Raw genomic sequence first — 13,272 nt, forward strand, 5'->3', positions numbered from 1 at the left:
CGCTCCCTTGGAGAAAGAATGCCAAGAGATAACATCCATAGCGGAGCTGGAGACCGCAGATTTTGAACTGATGGGGCCCGGCAGCGAAGTCGCTACAGAATCCGAGCAGAAGATCCAGGACCCACAAGGAGACAGGGCCACCAGTAACTTGCACCTGCTTGTGAGCCGTCGGCGGCCTAAGAAGACTCGCGGACTGGATTGAGAGAGTGGAGACGTTCCGGAACAGCCTTGCCAGGTTGGGGTCTAATCGATTTCAGGCCCAGGTTGCGTGGCAAGATGCTGTGGCGGGCCACTCTGGGCTGGCACCAACACCCGCGGCGAGAGATGCAGAGGTCTAAGATCGATCGCAGCAGTGCGGAGAACGGAGACATATCGGTCTGCGGGCGGCGATGCACTGGTCGGGACGATGAAGGAAGAGCACAACCCAGAAACGTTTCCCCGGCTGCAGTGATACAGCCGGGTTCCTTGATGGCCCCCTGAGAATCTCCATTGGGCCATGCTGCTCGATCAAGGAAACCACCAGGACTGAGGACTAATTACAACAAAGAGCTACCTCGGACCCACTGAGTAGTTCCTGAGCACGTGGAAGGCCTTGGCAGTCGATGAATTGAAGTGAGCTGGGCAGGGGCAAGATGGAGAATTGAGGCGCGATTGGGACAGTCACGGGCGGTGCGGCCAACGCCTGTCCCCCAGAGGGACAGATACAGTCACTGGGCGCTGGCTCAGTGGGGACCGAGAAGGAGGCGCCAACTAAGGGGGTGCGGAGGTACCTACTTGCGGAGGCGGCCGGGCTAGGCCCTGGGGTGGCTTGTGGGTGGGCTGCTTTCCCCCTGGCATTTGGGCCTTCGGCCCCAGATGGCTTCGACAGTGCATCCACCAGAAATCACAACCATCGCTGGCCCACACTGGGATTGGCCGCCCACTGACCTGGGAGTTACCCGCAAAACAAAAATAAAATAAGAGGTGCCCTGCCCCAGGCACTCGCAGATATACCAAATATGACACTTGATAAGCTGCAGGGAACTAAACAGAGCCCGATCGACCGGTACACAGCGGCTCAGACAACGGACCAGGCGGGTCAGGCCCATGTCATTCCAGACAATGCTGCACTGATGGCTGCCATCACCCACTCTAGAGACACCTTGGAGGTGAAGATTGGGGCAGTGGGGTCTGATGTTATGTTGATCCATCAAGACCTACGCAAGGCAGATGACACAATCACGAAGGCTGTGACTAGAATATCAACTGTTGAAGACTCTCTTACATTCATACAAAACAAAGGTGACATCCCTAGAGTCCATTACAAGGGGCCTCACGACCAGGGTGGAAGATGGGAAGGGACCGCAGAAGCAACCTCCGATTTGTGGGCTTTCCAGAGGGCAACGATATGGAGCAGTTCCTCACGACTTGGCTAACGGACTGGCTCCCACCAAATTCTTTGTCACAGTGCTTTGTTATAGAACGCGCTACCGGGCCCTACTTCAGAAACCGCCACCAATAATCGCCAGGTTCCTAAACTATCATGACAGGGAGAGCATCCTGAAAAAAGTAATCACGGCGTTCCTATGAGTTCTAGAATTTATGAGTCTTAATGAATACCTATTGGGTAAAAAATTATAATCAATAATTGAATTCATACCTCTCCCATTGAACGTCTGTCTGAAAAGAGCTGGAGGGGAACATAGATTGTTAGCAAATCCCAAATCAAATAAAAATAGAATCTCATTTAAAAGGTCCCCATACATTGAGTGAGGAAAATGGGGATAGATGTAATTCTCCTCCACTCAACAGGCACAAACCGGTATTAAAATCTCCGCCCCAAACAACAAGCACTTCATTTACATTTCCAAACTGTAGTTTATTCAAATTGCTAATCAGCTTTTTCAGTACTCCAGTGATCTGATCCCACGGGGCATTGCTATAAACATTTCAGTGCCAAACAATGAAGTTTATCTGTATACATGGTCACAACTTGATAATATCTAACTGATGTCATCATGGTTATCTTGTTCACGTTCACCTGATTTGGAACAGGTTTGCTTAGGCACCCCCTTAGGTCTTCCATGTGTAGAAGGGACTGCAACAGTATGAAACTTTTATAGACACCAATATGGGTTCCATCTATCACCCACGTTTCCTGGAAACAAAGAATGTTACATTTTCCTACAAACCCGTACCATTCTGTCAACTTCTTGTGTAAACCTGCAATATTCCAAAATAAAAGATATATTTTCCGTCTGGTCAGAATTTTCTTTGGTCATAAGAAATATTTCTTGTGCTGCGCCAGTCTCTCTGATAAATTTTTCCCCCAGCGTAGGTGATGGGATACCAAGGCTTACAGGTATATTTCCTGGTGATCTATCTCCATAACTGATGGTTATGCCCTTTTCCAGGTTTGGGGCACCTTCCAGCTTATATCCGGGTGTGAATCAACTATCCCTCTAGGTGTGTCACTTTTGGGTTGGGTATTGACTTCAGGCTATCTCATTTAGTGTGGGTAAAGAATCAAACCGATTTGTCACCTCAACATTAGAAGTATAGTAACTATTTTCATACATATCTCGCCTATTAGATCTTAACCCAGTATTGGGAGGTGGCTGGTAAAAATAGCCCAAATGTAATATGTTAATGCAGTCGGTCTTTGCAGTCGGTCTTTACACTCTTCTTTCCTACCCACCAAGAATACTTTCAACTAATTGTGGGGTTTTAAACATTAAGACACTGCAGCCCCCGGTAGAGTTTTACTTTCCCTTCCAAGCCAGCTAACTCTTCACGCCCTTTTAAACTCCATACAAAGTGCCTTGGGCAACCCTGTTTTTACGCCCAACCAATGCAGAGCCTTATTTCTCAGAGAATCCCAGGATTCATTTTCCTGTGTCTTCAGTCTTGGGACGTTAGCCAGGATAACTGTAAATCAGGTAGCGACTGGTGGTAAATCCAAGCAGTTTGGATTGACTGGGATTTTCATTCGGCGTAAAAGAATGAATCGATCATTATTGGCGAACTGTGAAGAGCTTCCATCGTAAGTATTAGTGCCATTCCTCTCATTAAGTGGTTTGACTTTAGCTTGGTTGGAAGGCTGAGGTTGTTTGGGGGGGGGGGGGGGGAGGGGTGGTTCTACTGAAATCCTTAATGTTTTCCATGTGTGACACCCATTGCCTTGGGTCCCTATGCTATCACTGGCTGATACTGAGAAGGTCTGTTTATTGAGAATATCTGTTCTTGCAACTCTATTGGATTCCCCTAAGCCCTCTTGATTGTGCGACCTACTTTCATAATTACTACCACTTTCGGTTCCCTGGAAATTGTTCAATCTCTCTTCGAACCTAGAAACCCTATCAGTCAATCTACTTAGTACATCTCTCAGAAATATATCTAATTCGTCCACGATTGTGGTTAAAATCCCAAGTTCATTAGACGGAACACCTTTTGTCCTATATCGGGCAAGGTCGATGTTTTAATACGTGTGGTAATTTTTTAACGGGGCTTTACAAGTGGGGACCTGGATTCCCTTGGATTTTCTATGGCGACTGTCTCGGACATTCTTATTATCTCTGGATTTCTTGGACGTTTAGAAGGGGGTTGTGTCAGGCTCCTGATCACAGACTGATATGGGTTCAAATACATTTTGAATACACATATTCTGAGGTTGTATGCCCCGGAGGGCCCAGAAGGACGGCCTGAATATCTGAGCTCGTTTTCCTTGACTGACGCACCCAGTTTATCTGAGTTCAGAGTCTCTTCTACTGTAATAATCTGTTTTTCGATGGCCCCCATTGCCCCTGTAAGATAATTCAATAACGTTAGATGAGATGAACCCTTGGCCTTTAGAGGTGGCTGTGGCTGATTGGCTTGTAGCCCTTCTTTTTCTCATCCTGTACGGGATATCAACTTTCCGCAATCACCACAAACTGCCTACTGTCAATTGATGAGGCCTCAAATCAGTAAAATATTTGCACTTTCACTGTGCTACTCGCAAGCCCCAGGTACGAAAAAAAACTGGAGTGTAAAATATATATGTACAAGTTACGTTTAAAACGTACAAGTCCAGTCCGTACCCTCTTGTGGAACCATTCAACAGCAGGTTTGGAGCTCCACTATCTCGTGCTTAGGTACAGCTGGATTCCACTGTGTAGGTTTTAAGGGGTGTCGTATGTCCACACTCCTCAAGTCACCGCGAGCTTCAATACAATCCAGCCGAGAGGCCAAGAGGGAGCCCAGCCTTCTCAAGTCGGACAGGCCCGTCTTGGTCCAGTCTTCACCCAGGCCGAGCCCGGTCACGCCTCACCAGCGTTCCACTCAATATTGGGGACAGTTTAATGGGGATCCATTGGCAAGGATAGGATTCAAGCCCCCGTTGGAGCAGGAACTACGTCTCAACTGCGACAGATGCTTCACCTGTTTTGATGTATTGGGGTGGAAGGGGGGAGTTGGATTGTTTAAATTTGTGGACTGTGCTTTGTCTTACTATTACGCTTATAGTACCCTCATAGATGAAACCACACTTGGGCCCAATTCGAGATTCCAGACCTATCAGATACTATGTCGCTCACAATGATGACAAGCTCCAGGGGTTGACTCAGGATAGTCCGTTGGAATGTGCGGTGCATTCTAAATAAGATAAAGATGAGCCATACTCCGCCAGACCAAATGATACAAAGCAGATGTTCTTTGATTGCAGAAAACCAATCTCCTTGGTACCAAGGCACCGTGTCTCTCCCACTTTGGATATACACAGGTCTTCCACTCTTGGTTCACCAGGCGTGCGGCAATCCTGACACACCACAGGGCCCCCTTTACACACATCAAATCCTGGACCGATCCCCAAGGAAGATACATCATTATCTCTGGTACGATGCACAGGGAACAAGTAGTTATAGGTAGCGTCTAAGCAGCCCCCCTGGCTTGGTCCTTTGTCGAGCACCTGATGATGATCCCGATGGAAACGCCTAAGGGTAAGACAGTTATCGGGGCTGACTGGACTGGAGTGAGTTCCGGCTGCAAACCATGATGGATGGGATGGGATGGGACGTATATGACACTTTCTCCCATCTGGATTACATATTTGTGCCCACTAGCCACTTCTATAGAATGGAGTCAGCTAAAATATTGCCATGGGGCCTGTCTGATCACTCCCCAGTGGTACTTGAGCTGCGGAGGGGCACAGATCACCCTGCCTTTCGCTGGCGTCAATTCAATCAAACACATTTATAGAGCGTGCTACTTACCCGCTTTTCTGGTTTCGGTGGGGATCCACTGGAAGATCTTTCGGAGCATGCGCAGGGTGTTGAAACATGATGACGAAACGGCGTTGACTTGCTTGGTCATCGTGAGGGAGGAGTCCAGGATGAAACCCAGGTTGCATGCGTGGTCCGTGGGAATGGAGGTGGTGCCCAGTGCAGGGGGCCACCAGGAGTCGTTCCAGGCGGAGGGGGATGGTCTGAAGATGAGGACTTTCGTCTTGTCCAAGTTCAGCTTCAGACGGCTGAGCTTCATCCATTCCGCGACGTCTCTCATTCCTTCCTGGAGGCTGGCCCTGGCGGTGGCAGGGTCGTTGGTGAGGGAGAGGATCAGCTGTGTGCCATCCGCGTAGGAGATGATGTTTAGGTTGTGTTGGCGTGCGATGGCTGCGATGGGGCTCATGTAGACGTTGAAGAGGGTGGGGTTGAGCGAGGAGCCTTGAGGAACGCCGCAGATGATCTTGGTGGCCGCTGAGCAGAAGGGAGGGAGGCGGACTCTCTCAGTTCTGTCGAAGAGGAAGGAGGTGATCCATTCCAGAGCTTTTGTGCCAATTGACTTGGCACTGACACGATCAACAATATAGGTCACATATACACCAAGCCATAACTGACTATTTCACCAACACTGGGACAGTAGATTCAGTAGAGACACTGTGGGAGGCCATGAAACCAACCCTCAGAGGTGTAGATATTTCCTTCTGTGCAGCTAAGCGGAAGTAACACGGAGAATAATTAATCCAGACAGAGGCACAGCTATTGGATCTTGAGCGGCGAAGTAGAGAGGAGGACGGAAAACAGATACGCCAGCAATTACTCTATACAAAACAACTATGTGCTAGAGCACTGCTAGCCCAGGCCAGACAGGCCTGGGTGGCCTCTCGTACCAGCATATGCCAATGGGGGACAAATCAAGCACATTACTACATTGATTGTGTCAACAAGCACTTCACCTGCCTAATATACAGGGCATTCGCAATTCAGACAGTAAGGTGCTTACTGACTCATCTCAAATCGCATCCAGTTTCGCAGTATACTTACGCCTCTTGAAAAATCCTACCCGAATCTACTATACAACGCTTCCTTGATGACTTACCTTCAATATCATCAACCAACTAAGCGCGTTTAGAATTAGACTGCCACCTTACCATTAAAGAACTGGGCGCAGCCCGGGTGATTTTGCGCAGAGGTAAAGCGCCAGGCCCCAATGGTTTTCTGCGCAAATTATTTAAATAAATTCCATCCCCTGCTCGGTGCCCATTATCTTGCATTGGTAAATGTGGCCCTAGACAGGGGATGACTCCCACCAGACTAGAGACACGCCGAAATTGTAGTGTTTCCTAAACCGGGCTGACCTCCTGATCAACACACATCGTATCGCTCCAAATCACTGCTAAATGTCTAGGCCAAATTACTGGCTAAAGCTCTTGCAAATCCTATTCTACCACATATTGCAGATCGAATAAATTCAAATCAAGTGGGCTTTATTCCCCATTGTGCTACACGTCATAATATCCAATGAGTCTATAATGCCATTGCAGCGATCAACCGCTTAGAAGGCCTGGCAGCATTGTTACTAGTTGACATTGAAAGAGTGTTTGAGACCCTACGGGTAAGTAGTGCGCTCTATAAATGTCTTGATTGATTGATTGATTTGACTCGTTGATCTGGACATATCTTTTCGGGCTTTTGCAACATTTAAATATTGGCCCTCGTTATATCTCTTACGTGCAACTGTTCAACACAGACCTTACAGCCTCGATGCGGGGGCGGGTTCAACCTACCACACCTTTCCTACTGGACGTGGCACCAGTCAGGGATGCCCCCTGTTCCCATACTTATTTGCTCTGGCCATGGAACCACTGGGGTAGTTGGTCAGAATTGTTGGACAGGGCCGAGGATTCGAGCGGTCCAGAGGGATTTCAGCCCGCATAGCACTATATGCGTATGATGTCCTCTTCTTTCTTACTGATCCACACAGGACATGGGCTACTTTACACAATGCAGTTATTCGGAGAGACCTCAGTGCTCTACATGAACACCCGTAAATTGACCCTCTAGCTATTGCAGCATATTAAGGACGCATCTTTGCAGCGCCTACAGGTGTTTCAGAACACCTCTGCGCGCCTTGTCTTGGACGCCCCCTCCAAGACTCCCTCCCTCCCGCTGCTGCACCAGCTGCATTGGCTCTCAGTGCACCAGTGTGTGCGGTTCACGATCTGCTGTACTGTGCACAACATGCTACATTATAAAGGCCCCTCCTACCTGGCTGAAAGGCTCATCAGTTACATCCCTAATAGAACCCTTTGCTCGGGCACTAAAGCCCTTCTCAGGGTTCCCCGGATTAGGAGAGCAATGTTAAGAGGGAAGGCCTTCCCTTACCTGGCCTATTCGTATAGGAACTGCACTTTAAAAAGCTCCTTAAAACCTTCCTTTTCTAGATACCTGCTCTTAAGCTCTCTCCTGCAACGTCCTTGCGCTGAGATACCCCTCCGGGGGTGATTCAAGCGCATTATAAAACTGCTGAATAAATAAAACCAAGACCGGGTTCAAATACTTGGGGGTGTTCCTGTCAGCTTCTCAGTCTATATCCTGGAAGAAACATTTTACCCCCATATGTTTGCAAGTACATGCAGAGATGAAAATGTGGTCGCGCTTGCCATTCTCTATCCTCGGGAGATCAGCTATCTTCAAGATGGTGTCGCTCCCCAGTCTTCTAGATCAGCTACAGAACCACCCGAACCCTACCTCGCTCGCATGGTTCCAGCAAATAAATACCAACGCTGAGTTGCTTCCTCTGGGCTGATGATGCCGCTAGTCACTTTAAAAAAATGCTTCCAATCTACATACTGCGGAGGGATAGCAACCCCTGACATCCAATCATATTATGCTGCTAATAATAAAAGATATTTATAGAGCGCACAGCTACCCCGAATGGGGTGTCCCATGCCAACACGGACAACAACAAACCAGTGGGAGGTGCAAATCTAGTCATTACGACTAAATAGCCAGGTCTTTAAGGCCTTTCTAAATTCCTGTTCAATTACGTATGATGCATTCTGAATAGGTAAGTTGTTTCAGCATTTAGTGGTACCCACCTCAAATGTCCTACCCCCCACTTTCGCATTCGCAAAACGGGAGGTGGCGAGGTAGCGTTTATGATTGGACCTTAGTGATCTGTCCTGCTGGTAAGGACGAAGTCTCTTCCTCAGGTAATTTGGCCCTCTGCCCTGATATGCCTGAAAGGCAAACGTAAGGGCCTTGAATTCGATACGCTTGGCTACAAGGGAGCCAATGGAGATGTCTGAGATGAGGAGAAACATGCTGACTGAGAGGGTCCTTGCCAACCAGTCTAACTGCTGCATTTTGTATTATCTGGAGCCTAAGGGTCAGGCCAATCGGCAGACCCAAGTAGAGTCCATTAGCATAATCATGATGGGAGAGGATTAACACAATGACTACAGTTATGCGTGCTGTTTCTAGCAATAAATCAATACATTTTCTGATGGTTTTCATCTTGCCAAAGCAGGCAGCGGATACAAGTCGAACATGGGTAGCGAGAGACAAGTCATTGTCCCACCTGACTCCCATATTCTTGACCGAGTCCTAAGAAGTAGGGGGCAGATCCCAGTTCTGCTGGCAACCAAAGTGCTGTCGGGGGGCGGTACAGCCTGGTTGAAAAACAAGACGGCATTGAGCTTTAAAAAATTGCTGCTCATCCAGGCAGAAATGCTTTTAAGACAGTCTTTGAAGGAGTCAAAGATAGATGCCGATACCCCGCTGACGGTAAACATCAGTTGGGTATCATCCGCATAGGCGGTCACCTTGATCCCAGTCTTAGCAATGAGCTCCGCCAGTGGTGTCAAATAGATATTAAAGAGTAGCAGGCTCAGGGCCAATCCCGCATGTACCCCCCATCTTAATGGTTTAGCGGAGGAGGTAAAGGGGTGGCGAGAGACCTGTTCTCGGCCATAAAGGTAGGTTGCGATCCAGTACAGCGCAGTCCCCTTGATGCCAACCCGTTTCAGGCGATCCAGTAAGATGGGGTGGGACACAGTGTCAAATACCGCTGATAGGTCGAGGAGCACCAGAATGGCAGCGGACCGTCTATCCACCGCCCAGCAAATGAAGTCAGCCATCTCTATCAACGTGGATTCAGTACTGAAGCCAGGGCGAAAGCTGGACTGGGAGTCATGCAGTAGTCCATTGGACTCAATAAAAGCTGCTGATGTGATAATTTCTCTCAGACTTTAGCGGGGGGAGGGAGCAGAGAATTGGTCCTGAAGTTGCTGGTGACTTCATGGTCAGCAATAGGGTTTTTTCAAAATTGGGAGCAGAAACGCGCGTTTCCAGGGCAATGGAAACCCCCCTCCCGTCTGAGTGAGGAATTCCAGATGGCATTAAGATATGGATTAAGCCACTCAGCCAGTAAACTATTGTTTCGCTGGCCAAGGATCACCAGGTGACTCGGATTTACATTTCTGCAGTTCAGCCAGGGATGCACCATGGGGATCGTTGCAAATTCCGAGAACACTGGCTGGTTATGATAGAGGCTACCAGATGTGTCCACCCCGATGGGGTGGGGTGCCGCCGGGAATGAAGCATATATCTGGGAGATGTTCTCTTCAAAAAAAATTGCAAGCCTATTGCACATCTCAAGTGAAGGGGAAATCAGGTGCATGAGGGCTGATGGATTAGTGAAGGACTTCACAATCTTAAAAACTACCCTAGAAGAATTCTTGGCACTAGCAATAAGATCGGCCAAGTAATCTTTTTTCTTTACAATGCAGTACTCTTTCAGATCCGCGTGATAACCAATTTTGTCCTCCTGAGAATATGATGTTCTCCATTTGCGCTCTAGTCTTTTGAAGTAACTTTTTCTGGCTCCAATATCCGGAGAACCGAGGGGCAAAGGGGGAAGTTATTGAGGAGTTAATATGCCTCTGTGGCGCTATTATATCCAGAGCCTCACTGAACCAAGCATTCAGGTTTTTAATACTGTCATCACGGTTATTTGAGAGGTGGGGCTTGGAGTCCTTCAGGAGAGGGGTAAGGGACTGAGGGGAAACCGTACTCCAAATCCGCCTTAAATACTATCAAATTTGGCAACCAAGTCAAAGATCAGGCGCACAGCTCCAAGTAAAGGAATGTATCAAATACGAATCAAATCTGAAACGTGAACTCGAAGAGAGAAAGGTACTGGTTACCAAACAGTCACCAAAAACCCCAGAAATTCCAGGGTAAATTAACATTCAAAACAGTATCTCTCTGAGCTCCACAATTGTAATCAATAGAGCATGAATCCGCCAACCAGGTATAATGTTCAAATATGCTCAAGTGCAGGAGTAATGTCTTTCTTGCCACAGTAATGTCCGTTAATAAGAAAAATCCACCAATCTGGTATTCCAATCTCTTTTAATGGTATTATTTCTTCAATCCAATTCACAATTGTCCTTAATTGTCTTTCAGCCAACACGTGTTTCGTCTGATGCTAATCCCTGCATCAACAGACTTCATCAGGGCTGAAACCCAAACAAATTTGCAATATTAAATGTATCAACCAGTCAAATTATTAAATTACCCATTACCGAATTCACCAAAAAGTATATGATGCTTATCAAGTCAAATCAGGAGGCTACCTAAATTGCCCATAAGAATAAGAAAGATCAAAAGTCACCCAGGTGAAAAGTGAATATATACCATGCTTGGTACAAAAGGGGAATACAGGATTAAAGTAGTCCCAAACGTACCATTACCGCACTCAATAGATAATGAAGTATTACCTCAGTCACAATTAAGTCTTGTCAAAAACAATAATTCAAAGTTTTCAATATTACGTTGAGATCAGTTAGAAGAACCTGGAACAAAGGCATACTGTCCTAGTAAATCTCATATTAGGTAAAAGATTCTAATTATAAACACATAATGCCTAATGACAGATATAACGTGCAGTACATCTATGATGTAATTAGGATGCAATGCTGAGTTCAAGAGCTGCTGGTATTTAGTAATAATACTTGTGATTGTACACCTAAAGTGCCTAATACCAGTTTAGATATATTCCTGCTAACATAAAAAGTTGAAAAGATAAATACATGTATTTTCTCACCTATCTTCATACATGTTAATCATCTCCGAAAAGAACGTAAAACGAGATACAGCAAATATGGTATCTGGATACACGAGTACGTGTACCTAAAATAATAAACGAAATATCCTTTAAGCTACGATATAAACGATCAAAGTAGTCAAGGCCACAAGTACGTGTACCAGAAGGTGATTACGAGAACATTAGAAATTAATACAGAGTGCTCTTAAAGTAAAGGGTGAACATGTACTGAATTACTAATATTATTGAAGAGCGCATTAGTAAATTACACAAGTACGTGTAAAAATACTATATATAGGGGCATATATAACAGTTCAGAATCGCCAGCGTTAAAGTAGGTACAAGCGTTTACCTGTCTATTGTCCGCAATATCTCTTCGTAAGTTTCCCGGCTTTCGCGTTCGCGTTCTCATTGGGCGCCATATTTAAATGCTTAAGCGTGAACTATAAACCTCGAGCGCCATGTTGTAGAGTCAAAATCTCTAGTAATCAATAATTACGACTACCAGTTATTCTAAATGCGTCGAGACAAATTGTTAGTACTAAATAGAGTGATCCGATATCTGGATGAAATTTAGCCCAGAAATCGATACAAATGTTATATCATAAATGTGCTCCATATAAATTCATAATGTTCCCTTTAACCTTAATGTGAACTATATTAAATAAGTACACATTTAATAATATCCTTATTTAAAATGCAGTCTTAAATTTAATTTTATGTTATAACGTCAAATTAGTCCTATCTCTATTTTTAATAACCAAGCGCCAGGTTGTAGTTCGGTAATAATTCATTTTTATATTAATCTACTCTAATTTATCCGCACAAAAGAAAAGTTTGACCCTACAGGTTCTGAGGGTAAATTCTAAATATCGTCAAGTAAGAAAATAAATAACATGTATATCGGTGACTTTTGATCTTTCTTATTCTTATGGGCAATTTTGGTAGCCTCCTGATTTGACTTGATAAGCATCATATACTTTTTGGTGAATTCGGTAATGGGTAATTTAATAATTTGACTGGTTGATACATTTAATTGCAAATTTGTTTGGGTTTCAGCCCTGATGTAGTCTGTTGATGCAGGGATTAGCATCAGACGAAACACGTGTTGGCTGAAAGAATATTAAGGACAATTGTGAATTAGATTGAAGAAATAATACCATTAAAAGAGATTGGAATACCAGATTGGTGGATTTTTCTTATTAACGGACATTACTGTGGCAAGAAAGACATTACTCCTGCACTTGAGCATATTTGAACATTATACCTGGTTGGCGGATTCATGCTCTACTGATTACAATTGTGGAGCTCAGAGAGATACTGTTTTGAACCTCCTTAAATACTTCTGCAAGGAAGTGGCCCTCACCCCAACCTTCAGGTGTATCTGAAAAGGGACCAAAAAATGATCCAACCAGAGCGGGAGTATGTACAGTAACATCCGGAAGGTCAGAGCATATAAGGTCCAGTATATGGCCTGCTTTATGTGTAGGTGAAGAAACAAGTTGGGTCAAGAGCATGCTTTGGCAGTGACTTACAATTAATGAGGCAGGCTTTTAGGTCAACAGGTCAGGGGGGCTTTAGAAGGGTCGAGCGTGAGCCCTTGTGCCGCCCAGAAGCGTGTCTGGGTTGAGGGAGAAAATGCAGCAGGGGCAAAAGTAAGTCCCAACTGGGTCCCCAACTGATGCGAGTACCTGGTTCTGGCAAGTCTGAGGGAAAGGAGCTCATCACGATTCCAGCTGTGCGAGCAGGCATTAGAGTTTTGGGCAGCATAAAACTGGCCGCGGCCCAGAGGGTCACAGACAGGCTTGACTTTGGTGCGCCAGCTGCGCACGTCCAATGCCATATGGCCCTGAAATAGTCAGGTTCAAGTGTCAGTGGCCGGAGACTGGAGCGTCTCACCACCAAGATGGAGGCCCAAAATGGCAC

Source organism: Lissotriton vulgaris, chromosome 1_1, assembly GCF_964263255.1.
Source record: "Lissotriton vulgaris chromosome 1_1, aLisVul1.2, whole genome shotgun sequence".
NCBI lineage: Eukaryota > Metazoa > Chordata > Amphibia > Caudata > Salamandridae > Lissotriton > Lissotriton vulgaris.